The sequence below is a fragment of the Nuphar pumila genome, chromosome 15 (genome assembly GCF_984573655.1).
Source record: "Nuphar pumila chromosome 15, dmNupPumi1.hap1.1, whole genome shotgun sequence".
In the NCBI taxonomy this organism is placed as follows: domain Eukaryota; kingdom Viridiplantae; phylum Streptophyta; class Magnoliopsida; order Nymphaeales; family Nymphaeaceae; genus Nuphar; species Nuphar pumila.
In genome coordinates this window covers 47,103,317-47,122,565 of record NC_143263.1, presented here as the reverse complement: position 1 = coordinate 47,122,565, position 19,249 = coordinate 47,103,317, and positions in this window count along the sequence as shown.

Below are 19,249 nucleotides of genomic sequence, written 5' to 3'. Positions count from 1 at the left end.
ATGGTTCATGAATAATGTTAAGATCAAGATATGTGTCAATATAACCAAATTTTGCAAGGCAAATGAGACATGATTTTTCAGCAAAGGTATGCATACATAAAAAGATCTTGCAAGACATTTTTTTTAAGAAAAAATATGTACCATTAAGCAAGGGGATATGAGTGTCTGTGATTATTTTAGCACTCTTAGTCCTTTATAGGATGCACTATCTTTTTTTTAACCCAAATGGATTGCGAGTGAAGATGTTGAACTAAGAAGAGAGCAAATAAAAAAAATATTTTTTTAAATTTTTACATGGGCTTAGGCCTGAATATGAAAGTTAGATCTTCCCTCCTTCATAGATCTAAGCCTCTTCCTCTAGAAGATGTCGTTGCCAAAATATGCAAAGAAGAAACTCGTCTTGGTATGATAAAAGGAGGAGATGAAGTGTTAGCCATATCTAAGCCCGACAATCACGTGAAAACTTATATGCCTCCACACTTTAAGAGGCAAAATAGCTATAATGGAGGCTATAAGAAAGCCATTTGCCATTATTGCCATGAACATGGTCATATATGACCTAATTATCCAAAGTTATATAAAAACCTAAAGAACAAAGTTTCTTTCGTTGAAGAAACTACACCAAGGAAGAACCAATTAAAGAAAATGATTCTTTTTCACTTGTTCAATTGTCAGAGGCAATTCAAATGTTACTCAAATCTCCATGCACATCGGGTGCCACAATAGCCTTATCTTTTCCTCCAAGTATGACTTCTTGGATTCTTGATTCAGGGGCCTCTTTTCATGTGACACCTCTTGAGAATGGTTTATCCAACTTATGCATTAATTCAAAAACCTCCTATGTTTCAACTGTCAATGGAACATCTTTACAGATTAAAAGTGTTGAAACTTTAAATTCTTCTAAAAACTTTTTTGTGCCAAAAGTATGAGTTGTTCTACAACTAAATTTAAATCTTTTTTCTATTTCACAATTTTTTGATCATGGATGTGGAATCTCTTTCTCATCTAAGGGTTTCTCTATGCAGGATCTTTAATCCAAAAAACTGATTGGGCAAGGCCATAGAAAGGGAGATCTCTACTACATGAACTATTTAAATCTCCCTCAAAACTCTTTTTGTAATTATGTCCAAGATAAAAATATTGAAACTTGACATAAAAGACTTGGACATCTAAGTTTTTCTAAGATGTATCTTCTTTCCTTTGAAAAAAAATTTTGTAATGAAAAAAAATTAGTTTGCAAAAATTGTATCTTTAAAAAAATGAAATCCAACTCCCTTTTCAAATAGAACCTTTGTCTCTAAGAGACCTTTTGAATTAATGCATTTAGATGTTTGGAAACCTTCTTCTGTCATATTGAAAGGAGAATATTCATATTATATTACCTTTATTGATGATTTCACTTGGTATATACGAATATACTTTCTTAATTTCAAATCCGATGTCTTCTTCTTTTTAAAAAATTTCATATGATTGTCAAAAAACAATTTTCAAGCAACATCTCCATTCTTAGAAACAAGTTAGGTGTTGAATACTTATAAAATGAGTTTCAAAATTATTTAGAATCAAATGAAATTTATCACAAAAAATCATGTCCTAGAACTCCCCAACAAAATGGATTAGCCGAAAGAAAACATACGCATATTTTAGAAACCATTAGGACACTACTTATTTCTAGACGTTCCAAAAAGTTTTTGGGCCGAGGCCACTCAAACATCAACCTATTTGATAAATAGAATGGTCTCATCATCATTACAAAACATATCCCCTTATAAAAAGTTATTTGAAAGAATACCCGATTACAATAGGTTGCGGATATTTTGTTGTAAGTGTATTATGTTTTTTCATAAAAGAGATAAATTGTCTTCAAAACACATTGAATGTGTATTCATGGGCTAAACAAAAAAGGATATAGATGTTTGATCTTAAAAATAACAAGCTATATGTTTCTAAAGATGTAACCTTTTTAGAAAATGAAAATGGTTTTGAGAAGACTAAGGAAAATAATGAAGTTGATTATACCTTTTTATTTCATCTCTTGCCATAAGAAGAGTTGAATTCTTGTGATGATTCTTCGAATGACATAGAGGATAATCCTCTAAATATCAATGAAAATGGTGATAAAAATATAGAAGAAGAACCCCATATAAATAATGATATTATTAATAAACCTATGCAAACCTATACCCGGCCTGATCAAAGAAATCCTCTAAATGCTTTAGAAAAATATTCTCAAAGTTCAACTTTAGAGGAAACAATATATTGCAAGTAACCACACCTTTCAAGAGCGTACTAGGCATATTGAGATGGACTGTCATTATGTACATGATGAATATCTGAGAGGAACTATTACATTGTTGTAAGTCCAATCAGAATACCAGTTGACAAACTTCTTCACCAAAGCTCTTCTTGCTCCTCGCTTTATTTTTCTCCTTAGCAAACTTTCAATTATTTTCTCACAAGTTTGAGGGGGGACGTTATATATATAGTCTAGTTTGCACAATAGGGGCATTTTAATCTTTTTACATAGTTATTTTTAAAAACAAATATATTTTTTTAGTTTAAGATTTTTTATTTATTCAAAATTTATTTTTTACTTTTTTTTTATTTTTTCTTTTTTTATTGCATTGGGGCCCCCATCATGGAGTCGTTGGAGCCCCAACGGTCATAAATATGTCCCTTGAGAGCTCCCAATGGTCTCTCTCTCCCTTTTTGATGTGTATAAATAAGGGATGTCACCCCTTGTTCTTCTTAAGCTTTTTAATCTCTCTTCAATAAAGTTATATATATTTTTTGCTTATTGGCATTATAATGAGATGGTGATCTTTCATAAATGTACAAAAGTTTCATAATGGGTATCTATTGGAGACACTAAAAGCACAACTCATAAAAGGGTATAAATGAAAGAACACAATAAAAATAATAAACTTTATTTCTCATGGAAAATGCTTAAGAAGCCTTGTTTTACTGTAAGGTCCATGATTTATTTTGATGTGATATTGCGTAAATATGTTGAGATCGATGAAAATCTTATTGATTGGCGATTTTTGAAATTTAGCCTACATTGAGAATCGGGTTAAATCACGTAATTTTACCGAAAAAGGCAATTGAGGGAAATCTAGAGCGAATTAACTTCCAAAATTTTTAGGGTAAGTTTGGAATAGGTCTATGGCGATTTACCCCGAATTTGAAGTCCGAATGACGAAAAACCCCTGTCAGGGCATGTGAATTACGGGAAATCGCTTAGAAAATTAGCGAGGGCCTAAACGAGACCAAATTCGTTCGAAACAAAGATTTCTTTGTTTGAGTAGCTGTGTAATATAATTTACCTTGAAAATATAAAATAAAATTATTGCACATCATGGAAAAATAATTGGAATTTAATAAAATCAATAACATGAACTATTTATTCTTCCATTGGTCAAAGTCGACCAAGGCCATATCCGTCCTTGTTGGAGGTCCTTGGGACGACTAAGGCCAAGGAACCAGCTGGTCACGTTGACCAGCTGGGTGAGTGAAAACTTTGTAAAAGACTTTGATAGTTCATAAAGGGCGAGCCACGATTGGCCCTACCCAAATCATTAAAAAGAAGATTTTTAAAATTTTAAATTAATAATGTCATGTCATTAAAGAGTGAAGAGGAGGTCTTGCATGGCTTGGGAGGTCGACCTTCCCTCTTGGGAAGGGTGTGAGACCTTGGAGAGATCCCAAGGGCTCTTCCCAAGAGGGAAGAACCATCATTGGGTTGAACATTATCCTATTGGATGCATGAGGCGGCAGCCCCATGGTAATCCTGTAAATACTAGAAAACTAATTCAAATCCCATAACATGAATGGAAGGGCTGGGCGGCAGTGGAAAAACGTGTTCCACCCCATCCCTACATCTTGGATGGGGGTTTTCCAACCCTCCATCTCACCCAACCACACCTTATAACTCTCTTTGAAAAAAATGAGCCCCATCAGGAAGGGCGACTTTTCTAAAATCTCTCTCACACACTCTCTCATTCTCTCTCCCCAACTCCTCTCTCCTTCATCTTCCTCCAGCTGTGGGAGAGCCCCATCCTTGACGTGAAGAGCTGAAACTACCCACCTTCGTCCATTTCCAGCTTGAAGGTGAAAACTCAATGTATTTCGCTCAAGGTTTCGGAACATCATGAAACTGATGGAGCAATGCACCCATGCGTGCATGCTCCAAAGGTGGATTAACGGTAGAAGTTGTTTCTCTTCATGTGTTCATCGTGGTTTTCATTAACTAAATGGCTGCATGTCTTACAATCGGTTCCCTTAATTTTTTTTCAATTGTATCTTCGGTTTTTCATCCTCTATGCATGTAGTTTCTGATTTGATTCCAGCAATGTATGCCTTTATGTCTTTAGTTGCGTTTATGGCATGTTCATGGTCATGGCAGCCATGCTGAGGTGTGCTGGACTGAGCTGGGCTCGTCCAGCATGCACCCAACCCTTTTGGAACTCGCGTGGAGTGCATGCAGGCACGGATGGTGCGCTGCAGCCGACGCCTCTCTTGGAGCTCTTTCCTTTGGCGTTGGGCTCAACCCAGTCCCAACACAGTTGGGACTGGTGCTGCAGCCGTGTGTGGTCTAGGTCACGGTGTGACCAGGTCCCATTTGCAGTGGAAAGCCTTGGTCTCCAGCAACAACATTTCTTCCATCATTTTGTTCTTTTTTTTTTCTTTTAGGATTCATTGTTGGCACACAAGCAACCGGGCAGATTGTAGGTTGGGCCGGCCTATGGCAGGCACCCAACCCACCTTAGATGCAGTTGCTGAGCCTTAGGATCCAGCTCGTGTACATGGTAGGTTGCACGATCTGGTCCAGCGGACCAGACCCTCCAGCCAACAGAATTACCAGGCGTTAGATTCGGGCTCCTTTCGGATGGCCCGTGCGCCCATCGATTAGGTGTCCAGAATTTTGTTTATTTTGTATTTTCTTTTGTGGTGTGTTTGGGCTGAAGTGCAGGTCTGAACCATGGGTTCAGACAAGCATTACAGCTAGTTGGGCTGGTTGGACAGTGAGCTAGGTCCCAACCCGGGCTTGGCACTTGGTGCCAGCCCGGTTTCACCTTTGTGGGAACCGAGTGCGCACCACTAAGTGCTAAGCACCCTTACCGACGTTCGGCTGCCAACTGTTGGGTTCAGGTCTGAACCAAGCTTCAAACCTGAGTGCGTTGGCAGCCCCATTTTTCTCGTTTTGGAGCAGGGTGCGCGCCACTAGGTGCTGAGCACCCAGGCCGTGTGTGCGGCGCCATCTCTTCGGTCCAGGTCTGAACCGAATGTTCAAACCTGTGTGTGTACTTGATAGCGGTCCAATCCCATGGACCAGACCCCTGTCCAGCCCCTTTGGCACCCAGTTTGTAGAAGTATCCAGTCGTCTGTCACTCATTTTGGCAGCTTGACTCAGCCCCAACCGACCCCTTTCGGCAGTCTGATCTGAACTATGAGTCGGACCAGAATCTATTGGTGAACATGGCAGTCTGCTCTGGAGGACCAGACCAGCGTTTTAGGTAGGTTCTTTTGGCAGTGAGTGTGCAAACCCATCGCCGGCACCTTTGCAGCCCGTAACCCCACCAATCGTCTGTCAACCTTTTTCTTTTAAAGTCCTACACAGAACCTACCCTTTAGCTGAACCTTAATAGGTCCAAAACTCATGTTTAGTTTGCCCCGCGCCCTTCTGCATTTTTGGTTAGGGTGTTTTGGCATGCGTGCACATGTCACGGGAATGTACATGTGTTAAATAACTATAACTATAACTATATATATAGGTGTGTATATATATATAAATGCGGGTATATACGTATATGTATATACATGTAAAGGGTTGAGCATCGTTAAGTGAGTATGTACGAGTGTGTGTATATATATATATATATATATATATATATATATATATATATATATATATATATATATATATATATATATATATATATATATATATATATATATATATATTAATGCACTTATTGAGCGTTTAGGTGCGACCGAATGGACATGTGACACTCTTGTGTCCCGTCCAAGTGTTTCCTCAGATAATTTTTACACTTTGAACTAGGTATGAATTCCTTAGAGTTATTTTACGTTTCATTTTGTCAAATGGTTCATTTCAGGTCCGCAGGAGAGGCACCCCGAGCCGTGGAAAGCTAATGTAATCTCCATTAGAATGGGATAATTTCAGAATTCGCCTTTGACACGTATGTGTGTCGTACTGCATAAGGAACACCCTCACGCCTTGGTTTACGTTCGACGGAATAGTAAAGTAAGCAGATAAACACTATTGCAAATCCATGTACTTAGAGACTACGTTGATTTAGAATCACAAGTATTGCTCAACACCTTTGTTTCGGGTCCGCAGGCGTGACACCCTACACCGTGGAAATGCAATGTTATTCCCATAAGATGGGATTTTGGTTAAATTCAATGTCAACACTGAAGTATGCAAAATAGTGCATTTTTACTGTGAGAATATTTGCATGTTATGCAAAGTGCCAATGATAACGATTTAGAGACAACTTCTTGAGTAATGGAAATTGATGAAATATCATATGCATGAAACTGTATATTTGCTCGCACGTTTACTTGTCTCTCAGAAATGAAATTATACACTGCCTCTGTTACTTATGTTTGTGCAAAAGTTAGAAAGCAAGTGGTACTCTTATACTTTGCACGTGGCACATCCTGACACTGATACTGAGTAGTGCGTACCTCGGTTGGTACATTGTTGAGGCATTGATGAGTGCACAAGGTGCACTTACTTCATGAAATAAAAAGATTGAAATTTGAACACCATAGGGTATGAATGAATATGACTTGTTTTGGGCTCAGTTGGAGTCCTTGGGCAATGGCCCTTGTGTTGTGAATGAACTCTTATGTGATTATACCCTGAATCTGAAAAGAAATAATATGGTGTTGTGACCGCTTTCACGAGCGGGGTGCTCTGTTGGCCACGTGAGGCTGAGCACGTGGATGGGCAGGCCAAGTCCTCGTTTTGCGTACCCCACGGGGACCACGAGGCAAATTCTTTGTTGAGAGGTATGGCTGAACAATGAGCCTAAGAAAGATAAATCTGCTTCGCCCCATTCACAAAAATGGTTCACCTTGAAGAGGGTGGATGGTACAACCCTGAGTGACTTGTCGTTACTACGACACGTGTTTTGACAGGAGCCGTAACACCCTTTGGCCTCCAGTCACTGAGTCAGGGAGGTCGAAGTTACCTTTTTAGGACCTCACTACTGTAGTAGTATGGATTGCAATCCTTGCCTATGCAAGTATTTTCTCCCAGTTGCGTGTTGCTCACGTGAGGTTTACTCGGTCTGTAGCATACCCGGTTACCACACTAGAATTTGAATAACAGACGCCGGGTGCATGTCTCACAAAATGCGAGGTTCCTTCACGTACCCGAAGGAGTAATAAGAAGAACTTAAAGACTAACCAATCACAGCTGACTTACTGTAGTTACTACTTTACTTTTTCAGTAGTTCTCTCTTCAGTTACTTGACTTGTTCAGCTGTTACTTTAGTTACTTGTTCAACACTGGTTACAGTTCAGTTACTGCTGAAGTTACTTGCTTTATAGCTACTTCAGTTATGTTACTTGTTTCACTTGTCACGTATGCACTTACCTGACACAGACACATACTCTTGTTAGTTTTGTTCTGTTCCTGTTTTCTCTCTTAGATTGATATATATACTGTAGTTGTTTCTTCACCACCTCGCAAGAGTCCTGACCCCGTTTTATGGGGATGTAGGTGACGAACAGGTACAGTGCTGATGCGACAACACACGGTGGAGGCTTGGGGACCCACACTTGAGCTGCAGATCCTGTCCCTTGTGGTTTTGGGTTTTTGAGACTTGGTTGGGATATATTCCCAAATTTTGAGTTTTGTACTATTACATTTTGTAAACTCTAAATTGTTGGGGTGTATACCCTTTTTACGTGTGGTTGTACTTTTGTTTACACTGTTGTTTACTTGTTGCACTCACGTGTGGCCGTTCAGGCTCGCGACTTTGTTGTTTTCCTTACACCTTGTTTTTCGTTGTTTTCTAGTAAAACCTTTCAAAAAAAAAATTCACAGAAAATTCTATGGTTTTCCCAAAGTCGGGGTTTGGGGCGCCATAGTGTTTGGTATCAGAGCAGCGTTAAGTGTGGTCCAAGCTTCATCGTGCATCATCCATTGCACTGTAAGTATGATTAATCTTTCTTTATTTTGTTGTTTCTTTCTTCTTAGTTAGTATTGTGTACTTGGTTCAGTGTGTGGGTTAGATGTCGACGAACCTGAGTTACAGCAAGATTTTGGAAGCTCTCCAGAACCTGACTCGAGGCGAGGAGGCCTTGAGTGGAGCTGTGCAACATTTAGCACATAGTGTGCATATGTTGGCACCTCCTTATGCCAGGTGTTTGGTTGATCACGCGGGACAAATCTGTCCCCGTGAGTTGGCTGATTGCCCCTATTGCAGTCTTCGAGGGCATGTCGAGGATGAATGCCAGACAAAGTTGAGGGATGAGTTCTGGAAGAGCAACGCTGATGATATTGAGGATGTATCTTCGGTCACTGGACCACTAGTCGTCGAAGTGGATAGACAGGACGGAGAAAGGCGTGGAGTGATAGATTCTCCCCAGTATTCTCTCGAGTCGTATCTGTATGCTGTTTCATCAGAGTACGTGCCACCGATAGCGATGGAAGTCCAGGAGATTTCTAACACGCCGCTGAGGACTCCTACTTCTCCTCCCCGTGTCAGGCCGAGACGCTATGAAAGTCGGAAAGACTACATAGATTTCTACACTAGCCAGTCTTGAGAATATTATATTATGTTGTTAGAATGTTTCATTTCTGAATTTTGCTTAAGTTGTTAGCAGTGTTTGATCGACCTTGTCGGGATGAAGGGTATTTCTGTAATGCTTGCAGTTTTCTTATTAATGAAATGAATTTCCTGCCTTTGAGTACTTGTCAGTTGCTTATGTGTAAATTTTTACTTATTTAGATGGCGTGGAGAACACGATGCGATGACCTCATGGAAACGCTTAACAACCTTACGGAGGTTGTTGGATGCCAGGCAGAAACGATGAAGAACATGGGTGAGCACATTCAGCAGACCGCCCAGGGTCAAGGAGTCCCTGCCCAAGTTCCAGCAGCAGCAGCAGTACCGTATAAGCATTTCATGGGTGTGAATCCTCCCTCGTTCGACGGGAAAGCGACACCTGAGGCAGCTGAAGATTGGGTACGAGAGATGGAGCTGATCTTTTGTGTTCTTCAGGTCGGCGACGATCGCAAGGTGGACTTCGGGACATATCGTCTCAGGAAGGATGCTGAAAGGTGGTGGGCTACCACCTGGGAGATTAAGTTCGACAACCAGTCGATCGAATGTGAGCAGTTCGTTGAAGCCTTCTACGCTGCATACTTCCCAGCTCACGAGAGGAGCAGAAAGATGCAAGAGTTTCTTGACCTTCAGCAAGGTAGTTCGTCACTTGCGGAGTACATCACTCGTTTCCGCAGTTTGGAGAGATTCTATCCAAATTTGTATACCACAGAGAAGGAGCGAGCGCTAAAGTTTGCTCGAGGTCTAAAGTCGGCTCTGCAAACGAAGGTGTACACGCGTGCATCGACGACAGTGGACCAGGCTTTGAAGACAACCTCCTTATTAGAGCATGATTGGGCGGAATTTCAGAAGGCTCCAGCATCTCGTCAACAGCAGCATCATCCAGGTCAAAAGAGTTGGCCGAGGAAGAGACATTTTCAGAAGAACCAGGGTGGAAGGAAGTTCCATCCTCCGTCAAAGAAGAATCAAAACAACAACAACAGTAGCAACACCAACCAGCAACAATACCAAAACCGACGACCCTAATATCAGCAACAACAGCGCCAGCAACCGCAGAAGCAGATCACCGCGGCAGGATGTCCAAAGTGCACCATTGACCATCCAGGATGACCCTGCTCGCGTGACACGGGCGGTTGCCTTTACTGTGGCAAGATAGGCCATTACATCAGGGACTGCAGAAAGAAGCAAGCGGATGGCCAACGAAGAAATATGCCAGGAACTTCTCAGTAAGCGCAGTAGAGGCAGCCTCAGCTATATCAGCAGCAACAACAACATCAGTCAAAGCAGACCAACCAGAAAGTCATTGTCAGACGTGCTTACGCGGCAACTATAGAGCAAGTGACCAAGGGAGAGTTGGTCCAAGGTACTATTTCAGTCGCCGGACATGCAGTTTTTACATTATTTGGTTGTGGTGCTTCGCATTCTTTCATAGCTGCTAGATTTGCCCGTACCTTACCTTTGACAGTAGAGTCTTTGAATTATCCGTTGGAGGTCCGCACTTCGACTGGTGATCAGTCTTTTTGTGATTCATACATTCCAAGCATCGAGGTGTCAGTGGCAGGGCAGAACCTGTCAGCTGATGTAATCCTGCTAGACATGACAGAGTTCAATGTCATTCTAGGCATGAATTGGCTTTTTGAGTATCATGCTTAAGTCTTTTGTCGGGAAGGCAAGGATGTTCTTTTTCAGCTTGATCGTCCTGTCTTGGAGATCAAGCTTCCTCGACCCTTGCGCGATAGTCGTATGATTTCTTCTTTCAAGGCTCAGAAGTATTTGCGGAACAAGGGTACTGCATTCTTGGTCAGTATTGTCCCAGTCGAACCTGAGATGGTTTTGATTGATGACTTGGACGTGGTCCAATAATTTTCTGATGTGTTTCCGGAGGAACTACCTGGTTTACCTCCGAAGCGATAGATCGAATTTTGTATCGAGTTGTTGCTTGGAACTACTCCTATTTCCAAGGCACCCTATCGTATGACTCCGACAGAACTTGAGAAATTGAAGCGACAGTTGGAGGAACTCTTAGATCAGGGTTTTATTCGACCCAATGCTTCTCCGTGGGGAGCACTAGTGTTGTTCGTGAAGAAGAAGGATGGATCCCTAAGGTTGTGCATCGACTATCGGATGCTCAACCAAGCGACGATCAAGAACAAGTATCCGTTACCTAGGATCGAAGATCTTTTCGATCAGTTGCAGAAGGCAAAGATTTTCTCGAAGATTGACCTCAAGTTAGGTTATCATCAACTCCGTATCCGAGAAGATGACATTGCGAAGACAGCTTTCCGGACAAGGTATGGTTTATACGAGTTCGTGGTGATGCCTTTTAGCCTCACGAATGCCCCAATTGCATTCATGGATCTGATGAACTAGATTTTTCGTCCGTTTATGAATACGTTCGTGATAGTGTTCATCGATGACATCTTGGTCTACTTAGAGAGTCCTGAGCAACATCGAGAGCACTTGCGTATTGTTTTGAGTACTCTTCGTGAGCATCAATTGTTTGCCAAGTTCTCCAAGTGCGAATTTTGGCTCAAGCGAGTTATGTTTCTTGGGCATGTGATATCGAAGGACGGAGTGTCAGTCGATCCAGCTAAGGTGAAAGCAGTTTTAGGCTGGAAGCAGCCTCAGAATGTGTCTGAGATTCGCAGCTTTCTTGGATTGGCAGGTTATTATCGACGATTCATCCAAGACTTTTCGAGGATTGCCTTACTTTTGATGAAGATTTTGCGTAAAGGTATCAAGTTTGAGTGAAACAATGCTTGTGAAGACAGTTTTCAGATCTTGAAGTCGAAGTTGACGACCTCACCGGTGTTAGTTTTACCTTCTGGTAAATGTGGTTTTGTGGTGTACACAAACGCCTCTGGTACCAGATTGGGTTGCGTGCTAATGCAGCACGACCGAGTGATTGCCTATGCTTTTAGACAGTTGAAGACCTATGAGAGGAATTACCCGACACATGATTTGGAGTTAGCAGCAGTTGTGTTTGCTCTAAAATCGTGGCGACATTATTTATATGGAGAATCGTTCGAGGTCTTCTCAGACCACAAGATCCTCAAATATCTGTTCTCTCAAAAAGAGTTGAACATGAGGCAGCGACGTTGGCTTGAGTTCATCAAGGATTACGACTTCACATTGTCTTACCATCCTGGTAAGGCGAACGTTGTGGCGGATGCGCTTAGCCGCAAATCGAGTGGTGTTCTGGCTAGTCTCGTGTGGAGCCAGAATCTGATTGAGGATTTCGTAGCCTGGAAACCTTTTTCAGTTGGAGGTTTTTTCCATCAGATTGTTTGGTTTGACCATTTGATCAGAATTTTTGTCGAGAATCGTGGAGGCTTAGAAGCGTGACGACCAGTATGGGAAGTTTCTAGCCTTGACAAGGCAAGCTAATTTTTTCTTTAGTGTGTCAGATGATGGCAGTATTCGTATCAGAGATCATCTTTGGGTTCCGAGCGACCCTGAGCTGAAGAAAGAGATTCTTGATGAAGCGCATATGTCGAGATATACGATTCATCTAGGCGGAACAAAGATGTTTAAGGATTTGTAGCGAAAGTATTGGTGAAATGGTATGAAGCGCGAGATAGCAACATACGTTGTAAGATGTTTGACTTGTCAGTAGGTCAAAGCGGAACACCAGCGTCCCGGTGGTTCCATGCAGAGAATCAAGATTCCTCAATGGAAGTGGGAAGATGTTACGATGGTTTTTTTGGTAGGTTTGCCGCAAACGAGGCGTAAGCATGATGCGATTTGGGTAGTCGTGGACAGACTCACCAAGTCTGTCCATTTCTTGCAGATCAGGATCGGTCAATCTCTCGAAAGTCTAGCTGACTTGTATGTCAGAGAGATTATGCGACTGCATGGTGTGCCGAGATCAATCATTTCTGATCGTGATCCCCGGTTTACATCGCGACTGTGGGGTCAGTTGCAGTTTGCTTTGGGGATGAAGTTGAAGTTCAGTACAACCTTTCATCCCCAAATGGATGGACAATCCGAGCGAACGATTCAGACATTAGAAGATATGTTGCGAGCCTGTATGCTTAACTGAAAGGGTGAATGGGATTCACACCTGTGTTTGGTTGAGGATGGCCTCGTACGAAGCGTTGTATGGGAGACCTTGCCGATCACCGTCTTATTGAGACGATATCAGCGATAGATCGAGAGAATCACCGATTGTTCTTCAGCACTACACTTAGCAGGTGCAGAAGATTCAAGAATGTTTGAAGGAAGCGCAAGATAGACAAAAAAGTTATGTCGATAAGAGACGTCGCGAGTTGTCTTTTGAAGTTGGTGACATGGTTTTTGTCAGAGTGTCGCCAATGAAGAGTGTGTTTCGTTTCAGAAAGAAAGGGAAGTTGAGTCCGAGATACGTTGGACCGTTTGAAATTTTGGCAATGATCGGTGAAGTGGCATATCATGTCGAGTTACCTCCACAATATGCTCACATTCACAATGTTTTTCATGTGTCGATGCTAAGGAAGTACATTCCTGACCCATCGCACATCGTTCGTTACGAAGATGTGGAAGTACAGGAAGATCTGACTTTGACAGAACGACCTATCAAGATAGTTGATCGACGAGATCAGGTTTTGCGTACCAAGACTATTCCACTAGTTAAGGTACGTTGGCAGCACCATGGCATTGAAGAATGCACATGGGAACCATAAGCGAGCATAAGAGACATATCCAGAACTTTTTGTAACCTCCAAAGGGTGATTTCGCGGACGAAATCCTTTTAAGGTAGGGAGGATATAAGGTCCACGATTTATTTTGATGTGATATTGCGTAAATATGTTGAGATCGATGAAAATCTTATTGATTGGCGATTTTTGAAATTTAGCCTACATTGAGAATCGGGTTAAATCGCGTAATTTTATGTAAAAAGGCAATTGAGGGAAATCTAGAGCGAATTAACTTTTGAAAATTTTAGGGTAAGTTTGGAATATGTCTATGGTGATTTACCCCAAATTTGAGGTCCGAACGACGAAAAACCCCCGTCAGTGCATGTGAATTACGGGAGATCGCTTAGAAAATTAGTGAGGGCCTAAACAAGACCAAATTCGTTCGAAACGAAGATTTCTTTATTTGAGTAGCTGTGTAATGCCATTTACCTTGAAAATATAAAATAAAATTATTGCACATCATGGAAAAATAATTGGAATTTAATTGAAAAATAAAACCGATAACATGAACTATTTATTCTTCCATTGGTCAAAGTCGACCAAGGCCATATCCATCCTTGTTGGAAGGCCTTGGGACGACTAAGGCCATGAAACCAGCTGGTCACGTTGACCAGCTGGGTTAGTGGCAACTTTGTAAAAGACTTTGATAGACCCAAATCATTAAAAAGAAGAATTTTAAAATTTTAAATTAATAATGTCATGTCATTAAAGAGTGAAGAGGAGGTCTTGCATGGCTTGGGAGGTTGACCTTCCCTCTTGGGAAGGGCGTGAGACCTTGGAGAGATCCCAAGGGCTCTTCCCAAGAGGGAAGAGCCATCATTGGGTTGAACATTATCCTATTGGATGCATGGGGCGGCAGCCCCATGGCAATCCTGTAAATACTAGAAAACTAATTCAAATCCCATAACATGAATGGAAGGGCTGGGCGGCGGTGAAAAACCATGTTCCACCCCAACCCTACATCTTGGATGGGGGTTTTCCAACCCTCCATCTCACCGAGCCACACCTCATAACCCTCTTTGAAAAAAACAAGCCCCATTAGGAAGGCCGACTTTTCTAAAATCTCTCTCACACTCTCTCATTCTCTCTCCCAAACTCCTCTCTCCTTCATCTTCCTTCAGCCGTGGGAGAGCCCCATCCTTGATGTGAAGAGCTGCAACTACCCACCTTCGTCCATTTTCAGCTTGAAGGTGAAGACTCAATGTATTTTGCTCAAGGTTTCAGAACATCATGAAACCGATGGAGCAATGCACCCATGCGTGCATGCTCCAAAGGTGGATTACCTGTAGAAGTTGTTTCTCTTCATGTGTTCATCATGGTTTTCATTAACTAAATGGCTGCATGTCTTACAATCGGTTCTCTTCATTTTTTTTTTCAATTGTATCTTTGGTTTTTCATCCCCTATGCATGTAGTTTCTGATTTGATTCCAGCAATGTATGCCTTTATGTCTTTAGTTGCGTTTATGGCATGTTCATGGTCATGACAGCCATGCTGGGGTGCGCTGGACCGAACAATGAGCCTAAGAAAGATAAATCTGCTTCGCCCCATTCACAAAACGGTTCACCTTGGAGAGGGTGGATGATACAACCCTGAGTGACTTGTCGTTACTACGACACATGTTTTGACAGAAGCCGTAGCGCCCTTTGGCCTCCAGTCACTCAGAGTGAGGGAGGTCGAGGTCACCTTTTTAGAACCTCACTACTGCAGTAGTATGGATTGCAATCCTTGCCTATGCGAGTATTTTCTCCCAGCTACGTGCTGCTCGCATGAGGTTTACTCGGTCTGTAGCATCCTCGGTTACCACACTAGAATTTGAATAACAGATGCTGGGTGCATGTCTCACAGAATGCGAGGTTCCTTCGCGTACCCGAAGGAGTAATCAGAAAAACTTAAAGACTAACCAATCACAACTGACTTACTGTAGTTACTACTTTACTTTTTCAGTAGTTCTCTCTTCAGTTACTTGACTTGTTCAGCTGTTACTTTAGTTACTTGTTCAACACTGGTTACAGTTCAGTTACTGCTGAAGTTACTTGCTTTACAGCTACTTCAGTTATGTTACTTGTTTCACTTGTCACGTATGCACTTACCTGACACAGACACATACTCTTGTTAGTTTTGTTCTATTCCTGTTTTCTCTCTTAGATTGATATATATACTGTGGTTGTTTTTTCACCACCTCGTAAGAGGCCTGACCCCGTTTTATGGGGATGTAGGTGACGAACAGGTACAGTGCTGATGCGATGACACACGGTGGAGGCTTGGGGACCCATACTTGAGCTGCAAATCCTGTCCCTTGTGGTTTTGGGTTTTTGAGACTTGGTTGGGATATATTCCCAAATTTTGAGTTTTGTACTATTACATTTTGTAAACTCTAAATTGTTGGGGTGTATACCCTTTTTACGTGTGGTTGTACTTTTGTTTACACTGTTGTTTACTTGTTGCACTCACCTGTGGCCATCCAGGCTCGCGGCTTTGCTGTTTTCCTTACACCTTGTTTTTCGCTGTTTTCTAGTAAAACATTTAAAAAAAAAAATTTCACAGAAAATTCTAAGTTTTTTCCAAAGTCGGGGTTTGGGGCACCACATTTACAATGGAGGGGATCACCCCCATTTATACAAGAAAAGGGAGAATAAAGAAAAGCTCTTGAAGAGCTTTTCTTTAGAGTCGTTGGACTAGGTCCAACAACTCTAATTATAGCAGTTGGACTAGGTCCAACGCAAGTCCAAATGGGATCTTGACTAGATTCTTATTTTTAGTTCCAAATGAACTAGATAATAATAAAGCTAAAAAAGGAAAAAAGAAAAAATAAATATTATATTATTATATTATCATATTATTATATTATTATATATATTATATTTTATATTTTAACACTCTCCTTCAAACTTACAGTACAATGAACGAAAGTTTATTTTAGAGAAAATAATATCTAGGAGCAACGAGAGGTTTGGTGAAGAAGTCCGCTAATTGATATTCTGATGTAACATATGGCAGATCAATGGTTTCATGTAGATACTCCTCTCTGACATAGTGGCAGTCCATCTTAATATGTTTGGTGCACTCATAAAACATTCAGTTGCTAGCAATATAGATTGCACTCTTGTTGTCACAACACATGCGTGGAGCTTGTGTCACTTCAACTCCCATGTCAACTAGCCGACATTTGAGCCAAACTACTTCCATTGTCGTGGTAGCTATAGCTTGATATTCAACTTCGATAGATAAAAGAGATACCTTCTGCTGCTTTTTATACCACCACAAAATCAAAGACTCTCTTAAGAAAACACAAAAACCAGTGGTTGAGTGTCTACTATTGGGATCACATTCTCAGTGAGCGTTAGTATAATCAATTAAATCTAATGAAGATGAAACAAACAAGAAGAGGCCTCATGAAAGAGAAAACTTTATGTATCTAATAATATGCAAAACTACTCCCATATGAACAAAAGTGGGAGCATGCTGAAACTGACTAGTTGTGTGTACAATGTGTACTGTATCAGGTGTAGTAATGAAAAGATAGAAAAGTGCTCCAATAAGCTGCCTGTAAGGAGTGAGATCATTAAAAGGTTCTCTATCATCGATTCTCATTTTGATGTTGACAACTTCTGAAGTATCCACGTTCTTATCATTTATGCTTCCAGACCTGAAAACAATATCAAAAGCATATTTAGATTTTGAGATAATAAATACCCATGAGAGGAATAAGCAACTTCAATTCCTAATAAATATCTTAATAAATCTAAATCAGTCATTTCAAAATGAGTTTTAAGAAGCTTTTTAATATTTTCAACTACCTGTTTGTCGCCTCCAGTGATGATCATGTCATCCACATAGAGAAGAAAAATATTAATCTCTACATCAAAATGCTTAATAAACAAAGCATTGTCAGTCAAACAAGATCGAAAATCAATATCAAGCACAACATAACTAAACCTGTCATACCAGGCTTTTGGTGCATGTTTTAGACAGTAAAGAACTTTTTCTAAGCAAAGAGCTTTATTCTTAGGAATACTAATTCTAGGTGGAGCTTCCATATAAACTTCTTCAACTAAATTTCTATTGAGAAACACATTTTTCACATCCATTTAAAAGATGAGTCATTTTCCAATAGAGGCTAAAGTTATTAAAGTTCTGACAATGGTCATTTGGGCAGCTGGAGCAAAAGTTTCTTCGTAGTCGATACCATATTCTTGGGCATACCCCTTGGCCACTAATCTGACTTTATACCTTTCAAGGGTTCTATCACTCTTGATTTTAACTTTGTAAACCCATCGACAACCTATAGGTTTCTTGCTTAGAGGAACATCTTGAATAGTCCAAGTGTTAGCCTTTTCTAAAGCATCCAATTCTGCCTTCATGACTTTTATCCATTCTAGATGGTTTTTAGCTTGAGTATAGGATGATGGTTCTACATATGACTGCATTAATGCAATAACTGCCTTATATGTGGGTGAAAAAGATTTATAGGGCATAATTTTTTCAAGAGGTCTAGAAATTCTAGATAACCTTCTGGTTTGTGCTTTGGAGTATTTTTCTAATGCACATGGAAGATTGGATTTTCTACGTCTTGAATATTGTAGACTAACATCCCTATGGATTTTTTCTTCATCATCAACATTATGTTCAAAATCAATAGTACTTTGATCATTGTCTAAGTCGTATTCATGATCACACTTATTATATTTTAAAGTTAAATCTATCAAAAAAAATATTTGGTTACTTCCTTGGGCCTTTCAAATTCAAAAAAACTTTCTTTTTCCAAGAAAGATACATTTCTTGATATATATAAATTTTTATTTTGAAAAATAAAATACTATAGCCTTTCTGATTATTTGTATAACCTAAGAAGATACAAAGATTGGCACGGGGGGAGAGTTTATTATTCTTGTTGGTGAAAATGAAACATTTGCATCCAAATACCCTTAATCTAGAGTAATCAGGAGATAAGTTAACAAGTTTCTCAATTGGAGTTATATTTTTCAAAGAAGAAGATGACATTTGATTAATGAGATAGGTAGCAGTTAGGGCAACTTATGCCCCAAAACCTTTTGAAACTTGATTTTCTATTAATAAAGTCCTAGTGATTTTCATAATATGTCAGTGTTTACGTTCGGCCAAGCCATTTTGTTGTGGTGTGTGTGAACAAGATCTTTGATGTGCGATGCCATGTAAATTGAGATAGTCTTTAAATTCTTTGGATATAAATTCTCCCCCTGAATCAGTGCGGAAAATGAAAATATCATTTTAAAATTTATTTTTGGCCATTTTGTGAAATGTTTGAAAGTGTGAAAAAACCTACATAATATTATGCCTAGAAAAGTCATCGACAAAAATTATATAATATGCATATCCACCTTTTGAAATAACCGGTGCAGGACCCCAAACACCTGAATGTATTAACTCAAGCGGTCTACAAGAAACAAAAGTTCTATCATAGAATGGTAATCTTTTCATTTTGCCAAGAATATAATCTTTATAAGTAAAGCTTTCAGAATTATAAATTTTTTCTAAACTTGGAAAATGTTGGATTTTAGACATACGGGAATATCTAAGTCTTTTGGTTCATAAATCCAACTCTAGTTTCTGAACATTATAACAGAAAGCATTTTTGGGTAATTCCAAAAAATTCATATAATAGAGTCCTCTTTCCTCTATGGCATTCTCCAATCAGCTTCCCTAACTGGCGATCCTGTATCCAACATCTGTGAGAAGAGAAGGAGATATTACACCTATAATCAAATATT